A 24,666-nucleotide genomic window follows, 5' to 3' on the forward strand; every position below is an offset into this window, starting at 1 on the left:
GAGAAAAGCTTCTGCACCCTCTTTCCCCGGAACATAGTCACTGGTTAGCTTCTCAGTGTCTGTCCTATAATAAACCAGTACAAACATGCCCTTCTGGCTCTTCTCTCCACACTTTGCCCAAGCAGTTGTGGCATTTCTGCCTCATTTGTTGTAAGTTATTTTCATGTCCAACCAACAAGAACCCGGCCAGCAACTTATTAAGTGTCCCTGCCTGGAAGTTAAATCCTGAGTCATGGAAGGGTGCTCCCAGGTCAATAAATGCTCACTATACAATGCTCCCCCTTCACACTCCACCTCCCTCTGTCCATCACCCTCAAGATCCACTCCCACACTTGTTTCCATGTTCCTGTCAGTACATTTTAGTCCTTCCCCTAAGAAGGCTGTCTGCTCCTGCAGCGGGGACTGCTTGGGCAATGCAGAGAGCTGACCCAAATTATTAAAATCTGATGGCATCCGTGTCTTGACTACTGATAATAATGCTGCTCTGAACATTGGGGTGCATGTATCTTTTCAAATTAGAGTTTTTGTCTTTTCCAAATGTATGCCCAGAAGTGGGAGTGCTGGGTCAATATGGTAGCTCTAAGCAACCTAAGTGTCCATCAACAGATGAATGGATAAAGAAGATGTGGTATATATATATATATAATGGAATATTACTCAGCCATAAAAAAGAATGAAATAATGCCATTTGTAGCAACATGGATGGACCTAGAGAGTATCATACAAAGTGAAGTAAGTCAGACAGAGAAAGACAAATTATCATATGATATCACTTATATGTGGAATCCAAAAAAATGATACAAATGGACTTATTTACAAAACAGAAACAGACTCACGGACATAGAAAACAAACTTACGGTTACCAAAGTAGAAAGGGAGTAGGGGAGAGATAAATTAGGAGCTTGGGATTAACAGATACACACCACTATAAATAAAACATATAAACATCAAGGACCTACTGTATAGCACAGGGAACTATATTCAATATCTTGTAATAGCCTATAATAGAAAAGAATCTGAAAAAGAAGAGATATATCTGCAGACACACATATATATATATACATATATATGTATAACTGAATCACTTTGTTGTATACCTGAAACTAACACAACATTGTAAATCAACTATACTTCAATAAAAATAATCTCATGGCAACGATGGAAGCTGGGGTCAATCTTGAAAAGGACAAGTATCATCTTACCTCTGCCTCAGGTAAAGCCCTTGTGTCACCTGTTGGCAAAGGGGGTGCTGCTCTTCTCTAGCAAGATGGAAGGGAATGTTTCTTCCCACTCAGAGGAATCCAGGGCTTCAAAATTCTCAGGTACATCCACCTACATGCTTGATGAAGGTGAGGAGATGCAAGTCCATTAAAAAAATTTCCTTCCAACCAGACTCCTTTCTCAATGGTGCCAGTCCCATTCTTTATTCTGGTATCTCTTGGGCTCCTGGTTCCTTTCTTGGAAATAATCATCATGCTGATCTTCATTAAGGAGCAGGTCCTGGTGCCTCCTGCTGCTCTCTTGGGACCAGCTAGACAATCTCTGAACAGATGTCTTTTTCTGGAAGAGCTCCTGCTGGCACCCACACTGTAGGACTTGGCTTCAGTGCCATGAAGCTCTTAAGGGGAGAGATGAGGACACAGCAACACTCATCACTGACGACCTGAGACTGTTTGATAACAGTAATAGCTGCAAGCATCGTCTCAATCAAATCATTGTAATCCCCTGCACGGGCTCCAGAAATCACTTTGGAAGTGGCACTGTTGGAAATTGCTCTGTTTTGCTTCATGATCTCTCCAAATTCAGCTTCACTCACCATAGAGGGTGGAAAGCCCAAATCTTGGCTGCAGCGGTGGATAGAGGGGCCAAAGGCCTTCATGTAAATATCTGGTGGAGGCCCCACTGTAGCATTTGGTGGGGGAGAGAAGGCTGGATCGAGGTAAAGGCGGTGGGATGACCCAGGAGAAGGTACAGCTAAACAAGGAGATAATGGAGGGGCATGAGATGCTCATGGTAGATGCCAGAAGGAAGAGGAGGGACTCCAAAGCTTGAGGAGAGAAGTGGTAGGGATGGAATTGGGACTGGGACCAAACCCATCAGGTGAAGGGCTGAAGGAGGGCAATTGAAGTCGGGCAGCACACTGAGGGGCTTATCCATGTGGACGAATGAGAGTACAAGTTGCTCAGAGTGTGGCCCATCCACCAGCAGAACCACTAGAATCTCGGACATGGTCCCATGGAGCTTTTTCCACTCTTGAGACTCAAATACATTCACCTTCTGAGCCCCTGCCTCAAACTGTGGCAGGTTCTGCCAGGTGGCTGACCTCACATCCACTTTTTCTCCATTAAGTACTTTTCTGGCAAGAATTTCCAACAGTTTTGCAGACAGTTTTCAGAGGCTTCCACCTCCTCAGCATATCCCCTTGGACTGGCCATTTGCTCCATTCTCTGTAAATTTCAACTCCACCACACCACAGACTCCTACAAAGTGAATAACCTGGCTCAGCTGCTTGTCTGTGGTCCAGCAGGAGAAGCTGCTCACATAGACAGCAGTTTGTCTGTTACTCAGGCCACTGTAGGTATGCAGAATTACAGGGCTTATTGGGCTTGGAGTTGACTCCTGGTGAACAGGAAGAGGTGGCTTAGTACTGCTGCTTCTATCATGTGAGGGCTGTAAGGTGGACATCAACAAATGGGATTGCTTTTCCCATAATACCCAAATTGTGATGTGGTCTCTGCCGAAGGAGGCGCGGCAACAGGGTCCTACAGTGCCCACGGAGGGATGGTACTTCTGCCCACACGGCAAGCTGCATCTCATATGAGAAGGGATGGGGCATATAAGGTGAGACTTGGCACGTGAGAGGTAGGGTCACTGGAGACCTCTGGCTCAGCGGTGAGAGACTGAATTGGACTGAATTCTTCCTCTGTTCTCTGGACATTTCTAACATAGCCCTTAATCAGTCACTGAGGGAGTCTCCCCAGGGTCAGAGAGGCACATTGCCTTGGGACAGAGGCTACAGGTTGTAGCATTTTCCCCCCGTCCCCCAACCCTAACCCGACCTCCCCTCAGAACATGACAGCTGTCCAACGCGTCCAGTGGTAAGTGATGTGCTTATCCTCAGAGGGCAGTTCTGAGTGTCTTTAAAATATAGAGATAACAAAAGAAGGTGATAATTTGAGGAAAAGATATAGAATGCCAGAAGAGCCATTTACCCAGAGAATTTTGTCTCCCCATTTTTATTTTGTTTTTACTCAATAATACAACTTTTAGCTTTAATTACTGAGAGCAAACAAAAAAAAAAGCCTTGTCCCTCTGTTGTCGGTTATTTGTTTATCTTTCTGATAGGTTGAAAACTATGTAAGAAACTTGATGCTGTCAGCGTTTTATACTGCATTGTATTTTTTTCCTCTTGCAACAAAACATTTTAAAATGAGAAATGAGGTATGAGCTGTTAAACAAAAACTAAAAGACAAATATGTGATTCCACTTATATGAGTTAACCTAAAGTAGTCAAATTTATAGAAAGTAGACTGGTAGTTACCAGGGGCTGGGGGGAGGGGAGGGTGGGGAGTTAGTGTTTAATGGGTGCGAAGTTTCAGTTTGGGAAGATGAAAAGTTCTGGAGATGGATGGTGGCAGTGGTTTCACAATGTGAATGTACCTAGTACCACCGAGCTGTACACTTTAAAATGATTAAAATGATAAACTTAATGTTGTATCTATTTTACCATGATACAAAAGAAAGGAAGAAAGGAAAAAAGAAAGAAGGAAAGAGGGAGAGGGTGGACGAACCCAGAGAGGAGACAAACACTTATCTGTAGACAGAAAAAAATTCCTCTCACAAATCAGGATCTCATCTTTCAGTCATGGAAGGGATGAAAACAAGATAGCCTCCTACCAAATCTGTACCCAAGGGCAGCCCTCAACAGGCTCCCTCCCTGATGAGTCTTTCCTTCTGGAACAGAAAGCAAAAAAACGAGTATTAAATTGGATTTTTATGCCGTTTGATATTTCAGACTCTGGGTGCGGTGTGATTGCTGTATTTACTGAATGCCTGCAGCGAACCAGACGCTCTGTAAACCTCAGAGTCACTCCTATCAGATAGATCTTATTATTCTCTCTCTCTCTCTTTTTAACAGATTAGCAAACTGAAACTCAGAGAGGTTGAACCACTTCCTGAGACCTTAATGGTCTATTAGGCTATTAATGGACTAGAAGCAGAATTTAGTCCTTGCTAGGCCTGTCTCCCAAACCCCACCCCACCACCCTCTCTTTCCTTCAGTAACACTTGCAATGCTCTTTGCTGGCTGGACTCATACCAAGAAGGGACATGGTTCAGGAGGGTGCAAATTTAGTTCATTTCAACAAATGTGACAGGATTCTGGTCACTGTGCTAGAAATTGATAAGTGGTGTGTGACCTTGTATTATGTATTTCCATATAGTCTATAAAATGCCCTTCTGATTGTGACAGGAAAGCTAAAGTGGACAAAACATTTTGAAGGAGGCAGCTCAAAGGTGTTGCCACTGGCCATATGGAATATCATTTGGAAAATCCATGATACCCCTAGTGACACTCAGAGAGAGAGATAGAAAAAGAGAAAAGAGGAAAAGATCTTTATAGAAGAATAACTTAGAGAGAAGGAGATAATAAATAGAAACAAAATGATCTCATTAGAAATCATCATTTTGTAACCCTTATATAATAATTGATTCGGGCAAGGATTAATAAAGGATGCTAAAACCATTGGGTGAAAGTTTGTTGGAGAATAAGATGGTTATATTATTCAAATTATTATCCTACAGATTCTTCTTTAATCAAAAATGAAAAAATATGTTTACAGTGAAGATATCTGGCAGATGCGCCTTAACCAAGTGATCAAACTTGTTTCTCAGTAATAACAGAACAAAATTTACATTCTGTACCTCTTTCTCATAAGCTACAGGGGGAAATACACAATGTCATTTATGTAGTTGTCTTGCCAAAATGTTTAACTTGAATCTTATCATTAGGACCAATCCAGAATTGTGGTAAATCTATAAGACAGTAACTCAGCTTCTTCAAAATTTCAGTGTCAGGAAAGAAAGAAGAAAAGGCAGAGGGATACTATTCTGTATTAAAGGAGACGAAAGAGATGTAACAGCCAGACATAATGCATGAATCTGGATTTCATCTTGGATTATTTAAAATTATTTATTTATTTATTTATTTATTTTGGTTGCACCAGGCCTTAGTTGCGGCAGGCAGGCTCCTTAGTTGCAGCACGTGGGTGCCTTAGTTGCAGTCTGCAGGCTCCTTAGATGTGGCAGTCGGGCTCCTTAGTTGCAGCACTCGGGCTCCTTAGTTGCAGTACGCATGTGGGATCTAGTTCCCTGACCAGGGATCGAACAAACCTGGGCCCCCTGCATTAGGAGCTTGGAGTCTTATCCACTGCACCACCAGGGAGGTCCCCTCATCTTGGATTTTAAAAATATGTAAATGCCATTTTGAAGATAAGTGGACTGTATGTTAGATGATATTATCAAGTCATTGAAAGTGTCATTTGGGGTGAAGTGTCATGATATTTGCAACTTATTTTTAAATGATTCAAAAAGTATGTTTTTATATATTATATGTTATATAAATATATAAATATAAAAGTTATATACATATATAAATATATAGAGACAGACAAAGGCAGAGACTGAGTAGAAACAATGACCGACCTATTAGCAATGAGCATCCCTAGGGCCCACACTGTGGTCTTGAAATACTATTTCTCACTAAAAGAAACCAGAGCCTCTGGAAAAAATGGCTAATTCCAAGTCTGTGGCAGAAAATGACAAGATGAGCCTGGAATATCTTGTCTATCAAATACCAAGGAGGTTATCAAAGACTGTTAGGATCACCTCAAAACATTTCACAGCCCACCTGAAGAAGATTTCACTGGCCAAAGATGAGAGAACTGGAGCTTCAGTCATGATAATAGTAATTTTGATGGATTAAAACAAATCAAATATGTTTAAATCTATGAGCTCAAAAAGAATTGATCACCTTCAGAATGTGATAGGGCATCAATTCATTATCTTGAAAAATGGTTTAAATAAAAACAAAGAATCTATCCTGCCTTTCTATATGAACTATATACCACTGGGTAACCAAATAATAGATTGGGGGAGTATCTCTTTATAATAGTGTTTCAACTAACAAATGAGTAGAAATTATTAAAATTAGAATATCTCCATTCTGCAAACCAAGTGAACTGCTAGATAACAGGCAGTAATAATCACCAATGGCTGCTGACATCACACCGAGGGAGACAACCAGATGTGCCTACTACAGAATTGCCCGACACCTGCTTGCCTTGACAACAGGATCAACGTGATCCAGCTGCCAATTTGCAGGAAATACAGAGGACAGAGAACCTGTTGAATTACACCACGAGCATGCACTCAACAGAATCCAGGCTGTGGGAAACTCTGCCAGTCGAAGGACGCAGATAAAATGTAAAGGAGAGAAAGAGATCATTAAGTTAAAACTTAAAATACATTTTGTAATAGGCAAGACTAAATTATAATGTCCAGGGACATTTGATCACAATTGGGTGATAAAACTATTTGCAAAGCAGCAATTACTGTAAAAGTAATTGGGGAAGAAAGTGTTCATCATTGGAATGAGTCTCATGGACAGAGCTTCTGAAGTGGAAGCCAAAGTTTTATTTTCTGACCTGGGTTGTAGTTACAAAGCTGTTCACTTTTATAAAAATTAATTGTCATACATTTGTTTCATGTAGTTTTCCATATCTTTATTTTATATTCTAATAAAATTAATTATTTTAAAAGAGAGAAAGAGGGGACTTCCCTGGTGGCGCAGTGGTTAAGAATCCGCCTGCCAGTGTAGGGGACACGGGTTTGAGCCCTGGTGCAGGAGGGTCCCACATGCCGCGGAGCAACTAAGCCCGCGAGCCACAGCTACTGAGCCTGCGCTCTAAAGCCCGTGCTCCACAACAAGGGAGGCCGACGCAATGAGAAGCCCACGCACCGCAACGAAGAGTGGCCCCCACGCACCGCAGCTAGAGAGAGCCCGTGCGCAGCAACAAAGACCCAACACAGCCAAAAATAAAAATGAATGAATTTTAAAAAATAAAATAAAAGAGAGAAAGATACCTTAGGAGACACAGCAACCAACTGCAATCTGTGGACCTTGTTTGGATCCTAATTTGAACAAACTAATTATAAGCTATTTATGAGATAATCAGGCAAATTAAAACATTGACTAGATCTTTGATGATATTTAGGTATTATCGTTTAATTTTAGATGTAATAATGCTATTGTGTGTTTTAGAAAAAGAGTCATTATTTAAAAATACACACTGAAATATTTTAGATAATGCCTAAGGTTTACTTCAAAATAATACATTGGGGGTAGAAATGGCAAGTAAATGTATAAATGAAACAAACTGGCCAAAGTTGATAACTGGTGAGACTGGTTGCAGAGTACATGGGGAGGGGGGTCATTATAGTATTCCCTCGACTTCTGTGCATGTTTGAAATTTTCCATAATGAGAAATTTCTTTCATGATTTGAACGAGTAGTTTATAAGCAAAAGAAAGCTGGACCCCTAAGTTCTGGGTGTGGATGGCTCAGGCAGCTCCCTCTCTTCAGTGAACTGCTCTGAAAATTCTCCCTCCATGGAACAGTTGTTTAAGTCAACCAAAACTTCAGGGCCAGGTGTCATTTGTCAGATAAAATGTCCCTCCGTACTGAATATTCCCAACACTTCTTTCAGATCAGACTGGCCAAATAAAACATGTTTTCAGTTCTCTGTGGAGGGCTGAGGACTGTGAACCACATCCTCTCTGCAGTGTGCATCCTGTCTAGGAGTTGAAGCCCAGATTGGTACCTTGTAGGACAGAACCTTCCATTCCATCCTGCAGAATTTCAGGTCCAGACCCAATATCTGTCTCTGAAGTGCCTCCCACACTTGTTGAACAGCTGCTCAATCTCAAGTTAGCACCCAAAGTAAAACATAATAACATGGGTGTTTTTTAAGGCCTCGCTGCCTCAATTTTGTCATGCTGACATCAGCACCATATGCCTACTGGTGTGGCAAATTGAGAAGAAAGTGTTTCTATGGCCATGCTGCTGATTTCAAAAATAGCATAGCTAATGAGCCAGCTGTGGTTAGACAGAAAAACATTAATAATCATTTCTGCAGTTTCTTTCATCCTAAACAGTTCTCACATATTACTCTCTATCTTTTCAAAACTGTAATACAGATGTCATACAGATGGCCCATTTGATGGGTTCTATTCTAAACAAGCCACCTGGGAGATCACTGTTTTTATCAAAAGGTAGGGAAAATAATTTATCCCAGGTCAAATGGGCAGCACTAAAAGTAAATTATGATTTTGACAAAATGATGTACGTTTTATAAGACAGTGTTATCAGTTCATGAAGATACAGTGATGTGTCCCCCTGGAACTTAAAAATGAGGGAAATAAAGATTCATTTGAGCATTAAACAGTGCAATCAATATATAGTGATCAGAGCTGAGAATATAAATCTGCTTAGAGACCAGACAGCTGTCAGGTCAGCAAGACTGGGCTGTCAAAGAATGAATATATTATGATACCTAAAGAGTATGTTCACCCAAAGTGTGTGTGTGTGGGGGGACGGTGTGTGATGTTGGTCCATCAGAGAACTACAGGAAAAAGTGTCACTCAGACAAGTGTTGGCTGTGTGTGTCTAAACATTGTTCAGGGGACGGGAGCCTTAACCAATGGCTCTGAATTACTTGAGTCTTATGGCTCAAGATCATGTGAGCCGGATGCATCAGGCTTTGGAAACTCAAGGCAGAGGTTGCAAACTGGAGTACTGGGCACCTAACCTCGCTTACAGCTGGATTCGTCTGGCTCTGTTAGGTTCTTTTTAACTGGAAACTTTTTTTTATTGAAAAGATTTTACGTAAGATTATCCTTTTATTACTTTTTTTGAAAAATCCCACATTCCCACATGGCAGCAGTCAGCTAGAGCTGTGTAAGAGCTGTCCCCTGCAGACGGCTCTCTGCTGTCCACAGCCCACACCAGGCCCCTTCGCTCAGCTCGCTTACGTCCCTGGCCCCTGGACACATCTGCACTGGCCACCCCCAGCTTAATACCTTCAGCTGGCCTCATTTCCTGTGTTTTGAATCCATGCTGCTCGCAAAATCTTCTTTTCCGGCCTGACTTCCCTTGTTGGTCTTCTACAGGGAGAAGATGAGCTGGTCATTCAATGTGAGGATTCCTGACTTTGTGACAGTTTTATGTTTCAAGACTCAGTAAGACACTGGCATTTTGATTTTACACATCAATCTCCGATAAGTCAGCCCTAGAGAGATGGCTCCACTCTTGGTGTAACAACAAAACCAAGTGTCATTCTCCAAGGCTGACAATCAAACTTCTGTTGCTGCTAAACTCCCTAATGCAGTGACTTGGGACTAAACTATTCAATGTCACCATATGGAATCCTGCACAAAGAAGACATTTTCCAATTTTTACTTTATTTAGAAGATACTGTATGGTCTAATTTTGTTTTATAAATCACAGTTGCTTACACTATACTTTTGTATGTAAGGGTGTGTGTGTGTGTGTGTGTGTGTGTGTGTGTGTGTGTGTAAAATCCAAAAATGGGAGATTAGGTTAGTGGAACAGCGTACAAAATGAAAGTTTTGGTTCAAAAAATACAATCTTTGCCTTTCTAGCACTTCTTCCTGCAGAGTGCTGAGGGTATGTTTTTGGTTCCTTTATCCTTTCTGTTAGTATCACATTTCATGACTCTATTAATTGTGAAAGAATTAGTGCTTTTTCGAACTCAAACCTTATCTTCTCCACTTTGAATGCCATTGCCTCTGCAGTCACCCACTAGCCGCCTATATTTTATAATTTAGAAAATGTCCACCTACATATTGCACTTCCATTGTGTCATCTGGCAAAAAGCAAGATGATTGGGAAAGAAAATCTTAAAAGCACTTCCTACACGTTCACACATTGCAGAGGCTTTACATCATAGGCATTTGGGAGTCCCACTATGTCTGAAAGAACTTTGGAATGATTCGTGCAGGAAATAACTTGGGAAAAGATAATTCTGAAAGATTCTCCTTAGCATGAGTACTGTATTGCTGACTCATGTAACAACTCTGAAATATTTAAGATCCTCCAACTCTTTCCCATTTCAGCCATAAACATAGACATCTCATTCATTCATTCATTTAAAAAAACAAAAGGTTACCAAGCATCTACTATGTGCAGGTAATTAAAGATATATCTAAAGCCAATAGAAAGCAGTTTTCCTAGACTTAGTATCAAAGATCATAATAATGATGATAACAATAAAACAGACAAGGACATTTTTGCCTTTATAACCATGTGAGTGGTTTCACTTGTTCTGTTGTCTGTACTTCAGGCTAGAACTGTTTGGCAGCTTACAAGAACTTCCAGAAAGTGCCAAGTGGTTCTACACTTATGACTTTTGTTTTCCTCCCATAAAGAGGTATCTTTGGACATCAAACTGGAGTTTGCTACAAAATGTAGGCTGAAGCCGGCAACTGTTTAGGGAACATTCCTTTTTTCTTTTAGTTTTTTTTTTTTTTTTTTGCCCGCGCCACTCAGCATGTGGGATCTTAGTTTCCTGACCAGGGATCGAACCCGCACCCCTGCATTGGAAGCATGGGGTCTTAACCATGACCACCAGGGAAGTCCCAGGGGAATATTTCTGAGTATTGCTTCTAGATAATTTTTAAAACACAACAGAATATCAGAAACTCTTTTTCTATCGATCTCTGTCCCTCCTATATCATTTCTATGTATCACTTATGGTGGAAGCATCTAAAAATGAAGTGAATATGTGGCATACTGAGAAACAATAACTAAACATATTTCTTAAAATTATGTTTTTGGAATCACAGATGCATTTGCTTAATACATTAGTCACACATAAAAAGATCCTAACTGAGTAACTTCTCAGACCTTTCATTTCTGCAAAACGGAGCACTTCAAGGCTGACCGTTCAATCTCTAAAATACATCTTCAACGACAGGAAGAAGTACTTGGGTTAATTCTTTATCAGGGTTACAAACTCAAGTTTGTTTTAGATCTTGCTTTCTAAGAATCAAAGAGAAGAATAGAAGAACAGAAAAATGACCACATTTTTGAAGGGCTGAATATTGATGTATTAATTACAGAATTGACAGTCCAGCTCCAGTAACTCAAATAAAGCATCTGGCATTGGCCTGGGAATGGGTTTTATCCCATAAAGATATTACATTTGTTACCTTTAATGAGTACATAGAATTCAGATAGAGATAGGAACATCAGAGATACAATTTTAATGTAAACATTAATGTAAGTAGGATCTATTTTTTTCCTAAAATGGATCTACTTGACTAAAAAATTGTTTCCTGTAAACTCTGTCAGCAATAAATCAAGGAATTTAGTCACCTAACAAATAGTGGTCTGGAAGCTATGTGAGATTATGTGTTCTTAAAACTTTTAAATAGCAAAACATAGTAACAAAACTATGTTTATCATAGTAACAAAACAATGACTCAGTGAGTTTTATGTGGGAACCCTGCAATTAATTTTAAAACCGCCTTAGCAACCTGGAGGTAAGCTTAGTGATGTGACAGTCAATGAAGACGTTTGATGGCCTCACAAGAGTGGATTTGATATGGTATTTTATAACAAAAGGGGAAAAAATATCAAGCTGAATGCCAAGTATGACGCATTCTGTAAGTTACCACAGAATGATAGCATTACATACATTGCATACATATTTACCTGTACTACTCAAAGCCACTGCCCAGCTGCTCTAAACATGAAGGACAGAAGGCAGATGACTCCCCTGCCTGGTATTTACTTTGCAAAGCAAGGACGGCAGTGAGTCTAATCTACTCCAGAATCTTTGGCTTCAGAATTAGACACTTAGGGTCTTTGTGACCTTGGCCAGTTTCCATAACCTGAGTTTAAGATTTTTATATATAAAATTAATAAAGTGAATCTATAAAAATAAAGAGAAATACCTTTCCTGCGAGACTGTAAGAATCAGATGAGATAACGTACTTAGCAGGGGGCCTGGTACATAGTAAGTGCTCAATAAGTGAGAAGACTTTATATTACCCTCTCTATGCCCTGTCTGCTACTGCTGGAAGCAAAGAAACAGATTTGCTTTGCTTTACCTCATAGATGTGGTCACCACAGCTGAACTGCAGCAGCTTCTGGTTTCTTCCTAGAAGAAGAAAATTTTATATTAGCAATATAATGTGTGTTTTCCTGAGGAGGATTGACTGTGGGGTGAATATGTGTATCCCCTTCCATGTGGCAGTGTGTGCCGGCCTCCCAGTGTAATTGAGACAGCCTCTTGTTTACATGGGAGACACAGGTGAAGACCATTTTCTCATTATGAATGGGATTGAACTTTTCCCTGATGGGTATTTCTCAACTCAAGTCGTTGCTCAAATATCACCTTCTCTACAAGGCCTCCTCTGACCACCACGTTGAAAATAGCAGCCCACCTCCCCATATTGATTCTCCTTGACCTTCTTCATTAGTCCCATTAATCTAATGGAAAATATTGTTTTCAAATTTATTACGCCTATGGTTTATCATCTGTCTCTTCCAGTTAGAATGTCATCTTTCAGGGGACAGGAATCTTTCTCTGTTTTTTGCCTGGAACACTTGATAATTTGTTGAATGAACAAATAAATCAATAGATTTATTCATATTTGCTTGTATATGCACAGAGAAACTCCGGAAACTTTCCTGAGAAAATAACAGTTGTTACTAGGGCAGGGAAAGTGGAAGACGTGGTTTGGATAAATTGGGGATGGAGTGGGAGGGAGATTCCAATTTTTGATTTTTGAACCATGTGAATTATATATATATAATAGATATATAAATCAGACATCACTATTTCTAAAGTTGCCTACCATCTCTGATAGGCCTTATTTCCTTCTCTCCACTGTCTCTAAAGAGACCTCTCTCTCCCATCTCCTTTTCCTGCACCCCCTTAATTTCTCCGTTAAACCTCAAAATAACAAATTTTCTTCCTGCTACATATACATATGCGTCTGTACGTAATTTTTCTATATAAATGAATGTTGTAAGAAAAGTGTGAAGTTGAACTTCAATTTCAAAACAGAGATACTCTACTCAAATACAGAATATGACCAAGTAAAGGTTTGCTAAACAAAAGCAACAACAAAAAGTTGAATCCAAAGAGGAAGGTCAACCAGGAAGAGTGATGGTGACTTTAGAGAGTTTGATAAACACATGGTATATGATGCTTTGCGTGCATCCGCCCTTGATCCCAGGGGTCACGTGGTGGATGTCCACTGTGTAGTAGGTGAAGTGACCTCTGTGCTGGGAGCAGGTGCTCTGAGATTCTCCCTGAGGCCAGATATCTGCTTCTGGGCCGCACGCTCCACCATTCTGATCAGAGGACTTCTTGGTGTTGGGGCATCTGAGGCAAATGTCCCAGAGAGACTGAGGGAACACAAACAAGCAGATCTGCAACATGATGCAAAGAAAACAGAAGGGGCACGTGAGTTGGCATGTGTTAAGTGTTATGAATCCATTTACATAGTCACCAGCGGAAGCAACATAATCCAAAGTTTAGATGAAGCCAAGAGCCTTGCCTTCCTTCAAATCTCCAGGGAGTCAGAATATAAGTAAAAATTTTAAATATAGATGCTTTCTTCTTCCCTTCCAGCCTCTTTTCCACCTCCCTCCCATGTTTTCCAGCCAGTTTTAGGCAAGTGAATTATTATTCTAGCCAAATTCCTCTAGGAAGGAAAGAACAAGCTCAATCCATCTTCATTTCTCTCTTCTGACAAAGTAGGTAAGACAGTGATGATATCAGTCTTTTAACTCAAGGGATTTTGTTCACAGGGATTTAATGAATATTCGTTAATACGCTGTGATAAGCAATGCAAAAATATGAGGCACGGCAAAATGATAAAAGCCACGAATTACAAATTCCTAAGCCCTTATTACGCAGAAAACTAATTTCTTCTTACTACATTAAGGTCTGACCATTCTCAGACCCAGTGCCTTTTATGTACTTCTATGAATTTTAATTATGTATAAATGAAAACCTGAAGAAAGGAGTCATTTTAAATATAAAGATCTATTCCTAATTTCTTACAAAACCATTTATCTTTACAAAAAATGTTAGTGAACAGTGGTCCTCCAGCATCGACAATGGTCAGAGTCACATGCCACAATGACTTGTAAATATTGTGTATTAAAACGAAGTCTAAAAAGATGCTTTAAATCCACTTCTCAGATTGTGCATTCTATTTAATCCACTAACCTAGAAAGTCATGTTAATGAAATTGGAAATTGAAATCAACATTTTCTAAACTGCTGCTTGATATTTTTCAGTGTTGGCTATTGCTTCTATCCTGAAGCACTATCATGAGAATCTCCCCTCAAAACTGTCACATGATGCCAGAGAAGCACATCATTCAGTTCTTTGCTTTTTCCCCCTACTTACTCACCACCATGGCTGTAGTTATTTTTCCACTGTGGGAGTCACACAGTGGGTTAGGAGCAGGCCCCGTCTCATCTCCAGGTTACATAAGCACCCCCCCAAAAGGGGCAACCCAGATCCTCCGAGGAGCACCGGCAGAGAGAGGGCTCAGACCCCAAATAGCAACTTTTGCGCTGAGCAGCGAAAAGAAGACACAATTCCAGTTATGATGTTCAGAGACTGCAGCGGTCTTCAAAATTGGGCTTTCCTAGAGCACTTAACAGAAGTCACACTTCACCGTCAAGTACTGGAGGAAGGGCCAAGACAGCACCAAAACCTCCAGCAGTTGCCATGGCAGCAGCAACAGGACAGGTTTCCAGAAGCAGGTCTGTCTCAAGAGTTTATAACACAATCACATGCTGTCTGTGTTTAGCACAGGCCGAATGAAGATAGATACAGTCTGTTTTCCAACTCCCTCCGTCAGTTTGCATTATGATTATGTGGTGAAATTCCGGCAAGGGAAGTGTGATGCATCCTCTGACCTGGGTCTTCAGGTTTGCCTGCAACAAAGAAGACTCAAGCCTTTCTCCCCAGCTTGTGCAGGAAATGCAGCATAAACCAATCACTGACTTGGGCTTAACCTGGTTGGCTGAAATTTCTGGTTATACTGTAACATTTACCGGTTAATGCAGTGTTTGATCTAATAGCAAAGCTGATTCTACCACTATAGTATTACTTGGAAATATTAAGACCTAATCTAGATGGTACAAGGAAATGTTCTTTGAATCTAAATTCATTTCAGAAAAAGCAACAAGGAGTTATTTCTTTTTCTCTTTGTTCCTAAGTAATTTGCAGGGAAAATTAAGCTCTGATTGCAGATGTTGACTCTTCCCTGGGACAAGAGGCCAGACCCTCAGATGTGGATCCTTTCTGTAGATGAATTTTACCCTTCCCCAATCCCAGGGAGACCAAGTTCCTTTTTTATCGTGGTAAAATACACATAACTTAAAATTTATTGTCTTAACCATTTTTAAAAATTTATTTATTTATTTTTGGCTGCATTGTGTCTTCCTTGCTGCGTGTGGGCTTTCTCTAGTTGCGCTGAGCGGGGGCTACTCTTGGTTGCGGTGCGCGGGCTTCTCATTGCGGTGGCTTCTCTTGTGGAGCACAGGCTCTAGGCGCGTGGGCTTCAGTAGTTGTGGCGCGTGGGCTCAGTAGTTGTGGCTCGCGGGCTCCAGAGCGCAAGCTCAGTAGTTGTGGCTCACGGGTTTAATTGCTCCGCGGCACATGGAATCTTCCCGGAACAGGGCTCGAACCCGTGTTGGCAGGCGGTTTCTTAACCACTGCACCACCAGGGAAGTCCTGTCTTAAGCATTTTTAAGTGTACAGTTCAGTGGCATTAGATATGCTAACAAAGTTGTGTAACCATCACCACTATCCATTTCCAGAACTTTTTCATCATCCCAAGTAGAAACTCTGTACCCATTAAACAATAACTCCCCACTACTCCCTCCCCTCAGCTCCTGGCAACCACGATTCTGCTTTCTGTCTTGATCAATCTGCCTATTCTGGATACTACATATAGCTGAAATCACATAGTATTTGTCCTTTTATGTGTCTGGCTTCTTTCACTTAGTATAATGTTTTCAAGGTTCATCCATTGTTGTTGCATGTATGAGAAGTTCCTTTTTAAGGGTGAATAATATTCCATTGTATTTATATTCAACATACACACATTGTATGTATATTTTGTTTTTCCATTCCTCTGTTGATAGCCATTTGAGTTGTTTCTACCTTTGGCTACTGTGAATAATGCTGCTATGAATATTGATGTTAAGAACCTATTTGAGTTCCTGGTATCCGTTCTTTGGGGTATATGCCAGAAGTGGGATTACTAGATTGTATGGTAATTCTATGTTTAACTTTTTGAGGAACCATCAGACTGGCTCCCATGGTGGTTGTACCATTTTACATTCCCAAAAAGTTCTCCCTTTTAATACCTTTGAAAAGATATAACCTCTGTGTTACTTTCCCAAATTTCAAGGCACTGGGGGAAGATTGCCAGTAGAAGCATCACTGTCGACAGTACATTTCCCTGATGTCACGCTGAAATCCTAAGTTAAAGTCAGTAAACATTCGTTGAATGCCTACTATGAGCCAGGTAACAACGGGCCAGGCATTAAAGATACAAAGAGCACAAAGCTTAGTGAGGAAGATAGACATTTAAATGCAAAAGTATAGTGTGATGAATCTAATAATAGAAGGATATACAAGGCAATAAAGGGGCAGGAAAAGCTTTGCAGAGGGATGACTGAGCTGGGTTTTGAATGACGAACAGGAGTTTGCCAGATGGGAGGAAGGAGAATAGCCCAAGCAGGGAATAGTAAGTTCAGAGAATATCCAAGAGAACATGACACTCTCAGGGAACGAGGGAGAGTTCATTATGGCAACAGCTTACTGCTTTTACTGGTTTCTGGCCTATTGGTGTCCCCTCAGAAGTTCTGTGGACAGGGAAGGAAGACATGCATATGTGTGAGCATATGTTCATATATGTACTTGCATCTGAGGGTAGGAAGAGGTGGGACTTTACCAGGTGGTATCTGGAGTCTTGTGATTTGTGGCCCATAGCGATGCTGAGTGAGGAAGGTGATTGCAGGGTGAGAGCTGACACTTTGAGGCATTGAAGTGGTTGTTACCAAACAAAACTTTAAGGCCCCCAGAGATAGGATATATGACTTAGAACTTTAGAAAAATCCACTTTTGACTGATCCAGTTTCAGCAATATGGCAGACTAAGAAACCTGAAAACCCTCCCACTGCAACCCCTAGAAAGGGTTTGTAAAATACAATAAAAATTCTTATAAATGCAAAGCCAAATTAACGCACACACAAAATAGGGACATCTCCTGGTGCCAGAAAGGAGGTCAGTGGAAGCCAGAGCAGTGACCTGAAACCATTACCGTGGGGACAGGGATGCAGGATGCATGGTGAAGGATAGGCAAAGTTTCCTTGCTCCTATAAAGCCAACAGGAGAGCAGGAGTGAGAGTCAACAACAAGGAGTGTGATCTGATGTAATGTAACACAGTCATGGGAGTGACAGCCCATCGCCTTTGCCATGTTTTCTTGGTTAGAAGCAGGTCCTGGGTCTCACTCACAAAGAGAGGGGATTATACAGGCCATGAATATCAGAAGACAGGGATCATGGGGGACCACTTTAGGGTCTGTCCACCACTGTCCACAGACCTTCATTGGTGCCACATCCCAGGAGTATCTGTCGAGACGTTTCTACCAACATCAGAGTTCAGACTTCCTATGCCACCTTTGGGACGCTAATGACATACTTTGTCCCATGGCCATTGCCTATAAGTGTTGAAGAATACAAGATTTATTAGTTTTTATTTATTTTTGAAAATACTACATGGTTATGGAAACATTCCAAACAGTGCAGACAAGGATAAGTACAAAGGACAGATTCTCATCTTCCTTCCCATTCACAAACCCCATACTACTACTCAGAAGTTATCTTTGGAAATGGTTTCTGGATAGTGTGTGATATCAAAACTATCATCATTTCAGGAAAACAAAAGCACCATCTGTCCAAGAGAAAATTGGAGTTGTCCTGGAGTTGTTCAGCTCTTTAGTTTTTTGAAGTTCCCAAGGTGAAGATGAAAGAGTAAGAGATTCATTAAAGGGGCAAGAGGGGCAACAGGGCAGCTGCAAAGGTGGCCTCCAGTCTGCCCTGCTGTCCTGTGACTTAAATAGTAAAGTTCAGTGGTAGGTTAAGAATAGAGTGCAACCAAAAGGTTACTTATAAAATAAGAGAATTAAAAATTAAAAGGAATGAAATAAATAAATTTACATAGAAAAAACCACAAGAGATTATTTTGGAGTAAAGACAAAAAATATTAACATGAAAACAGTACAAAGTATAAAAGTAAATAAAGGTCAAAAGTTAAAAGATACCACATTGAAAGTTAAAAGCCAAAGAATTACAAAAGCTAGGCTTAATTTTTTTAGAAAATATGGGTGAAAAGATGAACTGACAATTTACAAAGAAAAACAGATTGTCTGTATATATGAAAATATTATAATTTAATCTTCCTTGTAACCAAAAAATAATAATAAAAATCACAATATACTATTTCTCACATATTAGATTAGCAAAGATTTAGAAGTTTGATAACATTCAGTATAAACATGAGGAAAACAGTCTCATACACTGTTGGTCAGAATATACATTTCTATGAACTGTTTAGATGGCAACTTGACAATATCTACAAAAATTTACTTAGCTACTTGAATTAGCAATTCCATTTCTAAGACTGTATCTTAAAAGTATATTTGCGTGGTGTGTGTGTATAAATACATAAGATAGATAGATAGATGCATAGACACATAGATGCATAGATTCATAGATAGATCATCATTGATTGAAACAGAGAAATGGTAGAACAACCGACATGTCTATCAATTGGGAATTGGTAACATAAGTTACTATTATCTCCATTAAATACGATTTATTCCCACGATATAGCTTTCTCCCACCTGAAATGGGCTTCTCTTCATTCTCCTCCTTCAGGAAGCCTTCTCAAATTATTCCATATCCAGTCACCAATTTGGGGGGTTCTGTTTTCTCCCAATCTATCCCAGTTTCAACAGTGGTTCAAGACCTCAGTTGACACAGAACTGGTTTCAAATCCAGGAGAAAGAGGTATACCTGCAATCAATTATCCATGGTAAGGGAATTTTTTTTAAAAAACAGCAGGAACCTGTCAGATTGAGATGAACATGGCTTTATTTTGATCTTGAGAAAATGTCAAGCATTTTTTACAATGCTGTGTGACACAAATTGATTTAACTGTCTGTCCTCACTTTTATACTTTTACACTTTTATACTTAAAGCCTACGGAAAATAGATACTACAAAAGGAGAAGATGCCAATGTTAACATTTTAAATCCCTAACTTTTTAAATCCATCAGTTTTTCTTTCTGCTCAGTGCCTTTTCTAGAATCTCATCTTTTCCTTGCATTCTGTTTTTTTTTTTTTTTAACAGTCTTCAATTTTCTGAAACAAAGGAGGATTGATTAGAACCTTCATTCATGCTTCAGGTGCCCCATTCTTGGAAGATGTGCTTCTTCAAAAATCCTTTCTAAACAAGCTCTCAAGTCAATTACAATTACTCTCCTCTTTTGGTGATGTAAAACAAAGTGTACCATTAGTCATTTAGCAAGAGCAAAATGTCTCCCTTTGTGAAAACCACCAACCATTTGGTTTAAAAAACTAAAGGATAAATCAGTTCTAATGGGTGGAACTTGATAATTTTTCCATACGTTATTACTAAAGTTGACATGGCCGAAGTTGCCAAGAGGAAGCAATAAGCAGTAACACTAGAGAAGGAAGAATAGTTCTTGAATCCTCATTAAACGTATCTTTGTTTTAAAGTTTGATTGTTTTTCCACCATGAAATTAATTGACATTTTCACTTATTATTTTTACTTACAACTAAACAGCTTGAAGAGAGTGGTTTTCAAAATACTCTTCCCAAAATCAGTCTATGGAAAAAGTAGCATTCCCAAGTAACTTTTTATGACACTTGGTTACCAGTGAGACTTATCCACATGCCCTTTTTATACCTAGCAAAGCAACAAAAAGATGCCCACATCTGCATCATTTGTCTTCTATGATAGTGGACCTTGGCACGAGTAACATCAATTACAGGAAACTGGAATCTCCCAGAGCAAAATGACCTAAGTTCACATTGCTTTCTCTAATTCCAGCCTGGATCTCCTAAGGTCATTGCCCATATTCAAAACATACACTCCTTTCTCCTGGCAATTATGCTGTATACCAATGGAGCTTCCTCTGAGAAGCTGAAAATTCTATTAATTTAATTCAATCTCTTTTTTGCTATTTAGCAATGGTTTCCCAAAAAAATTAATTGAAAAGGCTGTAATGGCAGCCAAAAGCCACTCTTACTGGATGGCAGGATGCCGTTATTTTATATATATACATATATGTGTGTGTGTGTATATATATATATATGTATACATATATATATATGGGGGGAGAGTTTTGTTTTGTTTTTTTGCCTCACTAGTCTCCTTTGTTTTTGTTTTTGTTTTTGTTTTAAGATGTTGGGGGTAGGAGTTTATTAATTAATTTATTTATTTTTGCTGTGTTGGGTCTTCGTTTCTGTGCGAGGGCTTTCTCTAGTTGTGGCAAGCAGGGGCCACTCTTCATCACGGTGCACGGGTCTCTCACTATCGCGGCCTCTCTTGTTGCGGAGCACGGGCTCCAGACGTGCAGGCTCAGCAGTTGTGGCTCACGGGCCTAGTTGCTCCGCGGCATGTGGGATCCTCCCAGACCAGGGCTCGAACCCGTGTCCCCTGCATTAGCAGGCAGATTCTCAACCACTGCGCCACCGGGGAAGCCCCTGTTTTTGTTTTTTAAGTAGTTTTTTGTTTTTTTTTTTACCTATCTGGACAGGTCATGACAGAAGACTGTTTCTTTTATAATAAAATTACATTCATGTTGTGGTTCTTTGAGTTGTTGAAAAATGTCCCCTTTTATATCCACTAAAGAGAGGTGTGATTCAAACAGAGGGAAGTATAAACTAATTTAGGAGTAACCATGAGCCAGGTGCTTTACATATGTTAGCTTATTTAGTCCTCCTAACCACTCTATAATTTAGGTGTTATCATCTCTGTTTTCTAGTTGAGGAAATTAAGTCTCTTTAATAGATGAGATAACTTGCCCAAGACCATGTATGGAGTCAGAATGTGATCCCACATGGGTCTGATCCCAAAGCCAGAGATCTACCTCTTTCTTATTATCCAGTCATATTTTAATACAATCTATTTGAATGACACTTATAAGAAGCCACCAATATTCATCTAATTTAATTTCTATATCTATGATTATTTTCTCCTGTTTTTTATTTAATCTACTACTTGCTTATATTTGACCCTTCTCAGTTGTCCAAAATGTAGGTATACAATTAAACTACAGTCCCCTATTACAAAACCCAAAACTTCTGTGACTTAACAGGCAAGAGAGGCAAGCTCTTTGCACAGACTCAGGACAAGCATCATGGTTTAAATTCCAGGCCCTGCCATCAGGCAGGCCTATTTCAAATCCTCAGGGCTTTTTTGAGGACTAAACAAGATCATGTATTAAGCATCTGTTAGATGTACAATAAATAGAAACTTAATTTGAAAAATACAGAGTGGCAAACAAAGCTGACCCAATTCCCACCCCTATTAGACAGGCCATGGAAGGGGAGAAAAGGAAGGAAAGGTGGAGGGAGGGGAGGAGGGAAACAGGAAAGAGCCTTAGGGCATGGAGCTCAACCAGCTGAGAACGCAAAGACCAAACCTTCCACTTTACAAAGTGAAGGGCTGTGGCTTTTAATTGTATCTGGGGCTTGGTAAAGCTTTTTTCTCCCATTAGAGAACCTTCGCATTCCCACTTGAGAGAGGAACAATCAGGCTTGGCAGATAACAAGCCTCCCTGTGATGACAACAACGCTCTAACATCAAACCTGTTGACAGAACAAGCTGACAGGTTCATACCCTCTATGCGGGATTGCGAATTCTCAGATGTGTTTTGCCACCTTCAAGTATGGACAGATGTATTTGGGGGAAAAAAATGACTTTATAGCAAAGTAGATTTTTCATGTATTGCTGAACAGCCCCTACAGTTTCGACAGGTGCAAGAGAGGCAGCAGAGGTAGGTTTGCAAATCAAGCCACGATGCCTCCCCCAACTGTGCGAGGTGAATGATCAGCAGGATATGCGTGTAGGTTCCTGCTGGTATTTGTTCCATCAGGATAGATGTGACCTGACGAGTGCTGCTTGGAAGAAGCCTTCCTAGCTAAACTCACCCCATGTCCATCTTTCAGCCTTTGCGGTACATTCTTTTAGGGAGCTTCCTGTGTGCACGCACTGTTCTAAGTGCTGTATGTGTAATAAATCACTTTATCTTCACATCAGCCTATGAGGTAACCACTATATTATCCCCTGTTTACAAACAAGGAAACAGAGCCATTAAATAGCTCACTCCCAGTCACACACCCAGGGCCTTGTACTGAGAGGCTGGAAATGCTGGGATTCAGTCCTGTCTCGCTACCTCCAGTTCATGTTGTGGTCCCAGCCCTGTGCTAAGCATCTTCAGTACATTTATCATTTAGTACGACACCTGTGGGAGGTAAACACTATTGTTAACCTTACAAATGGGGAAACTGAGGTTTAGAAGGGGTAAGGAATTGGAGTTGGAGCCAAAAATAAAAACTCAATCTGTCTGACTCCAGAGTCCAAGGTCTTAACTACTACAGTGCTCTGCTTCTGCCCCTTACTAATTGTCTTGAATATCTGATCTCTCTCAGCCTCAGTGTCCTCATCTGTGAAATGGGGATACCATCAATAACTATCTCAAAGGACCAGTGTGTGGGTGAAACAAAGAAAGGTATGTGAAAATGATCTAAGAACTATCCTGTGCTATGCAATCTTAGTTACTATCATTTTTTCTGCATTGCTCTAGATTTGCTCCTTAGCTCTTTCAAATACTTATCCAACCATTCCCCCAACTAAATGCTAGTTTCTCAAGGGTAGACACCATGACTTCTCTGCTTGTAAGTTTATCTCCCATAGAATTTGGCCCTTTCTGGGTACATAGTTGGGGCCTGATAAGTGCTCCTTAAATAAGCACAGGCATGTGAAACAGCAATGCCAGAGGTTCTGTCTCAGGAGGAAACTTGGTTAAGCCATTTTGCAAAGGTTAATTCAGACTTTTAGCCAAGAATTGTCCTATTTATAATGATCACGAAAGACGTATACATTCTTCTACTTTAAAAAGTACATAAGCTAATGTAAATCAACCTCAAATCAATGTTGGAAAAGACTCAAAGAAAAAAAAAAGCTCTCTCATTTCACTAAATCCCTTAACCTGCAGCATCCATCCCCCACAGCTGTTCCAAAGGGTCCTGTGCTTAGGACAAGGAGAGTCTACTCTGTGGAAGTACGTGATTGATGTAGCAGGACTAATGAAAATGACTCCCCTTTTCTTGAATCGTCTAACCCATTCTCTACAAAGATAAACTTGTAAATCATGTAAATAAAGGTATTCTACTAGTAGTTTTAATCAGTGTGTGACCATTATATTATCAATTCACACTTTCTACAAGGCATGTGGTAATTCATACTCTTCTCCAACCAAATTAATTCAATCCTTCCCAAAGCTGAAGGCTTTGGCACCTGTGACCCCTCATTGATTTATCAACATGATACATTTAGAGTGTGAAAGGGAGAAAAGAGAAGGCAAATCCCTTGCCTCTGTCTCCCCCACCAAGTGGTTTTGTGCAGGAGAACCCCAGACAATCCCTGTAGCATGGCCATGTCTTTAGTCTTGAATGAGGTAATAGCAAATATCTGAGCCTTTTTCCCTCAGACACGACAAGTTCCTTATATCAGGGTCTTTGCATTGGCTACTTCTTCTGTTTGGGTGTGCTTGTCCCTAGATTTTCCTTAGCTGCCTCCTTCCCATCTTTATGGTCCTTTCTCAAGAGGCCTTCACCCCTGGCTAAAGTAGCCCTCCTGACTCAGTCCCACCGTGTAACCCTGATTAATCATCTCCACAACATTTCTCAGGGACTGATGTTACCTTATTTGTTTAAGTTTATTGGGCATAAGCTCTCTTGGGTATAAGCTCCTTGAATGCAGGAAATGCTGCTGCATCCCCAAATGCTTGACACAGAGTAGGTGCTCATTAAATATGTGTGGACTAACTATAGGAAGACAAGTCCTCCTCTCAGAAACCCCACCTTTACCTCCATCCCCATCTGTAAGCCAGAAAGGAGGTACAGAGGACATATCTAAGGAAGTGGCACTCCCTGGTCCTTGGTGGTGATTGTCTGGTGGTGATTGGAGCACCATGGCTCTGCCTGTGGCAGCCTCAGTTCAAATTCTAATCCACACATTTGGTGTATTGTTTCAAGGAGTCTATGTCATGACTGCCAGGGTGCAAATTCCTGCTCTGGTTCTAACTAGCTGGGTGATCTTGGGCTAGTTATTTAATCCCACTATGCCTACATTTCTTTACCCTTGCAAAGGGGGGATATATCACCTATCCTGCAGAGTTGTGAAGGTTCACTAAGATAATGAATGTACCCGGCTGAGCCTAGTGG

General features: G+C 40.3%; 1 pseudogene; it reads right to left on the reverse strand.

Annotated features, from left to right (window-relative positions):
- Window positions 1–1,211: 1,211 nt before the first annotated feature.
- Window positions 1,212–2,317, reverse strand: LOC137227145 (cleavage and polyadenylation specificity factor subunit 7 pseudogene; annotated as a pseudogene).
- Between the last annotated feature and the right edge of the window lie 22,349 nt (window positions 2,318–24,666).

The sequence above is a fragment of the Pseudorca crassidens genome, chromosome 1 (assembly GCF_039906515.1).
Source record: "Pseudorca crassidens isolate mPseCra1 chromosome 1, mPseCra1.hap1, whole genome shotgun sequence".
Taxonomy (NCBI): domain Eukaryota; kingdom Metazoa; phylum Chordata; class Mammalia; order Artiodactyla; family Delphinidae; genus Pseudorca; species Pseudorca crassidens.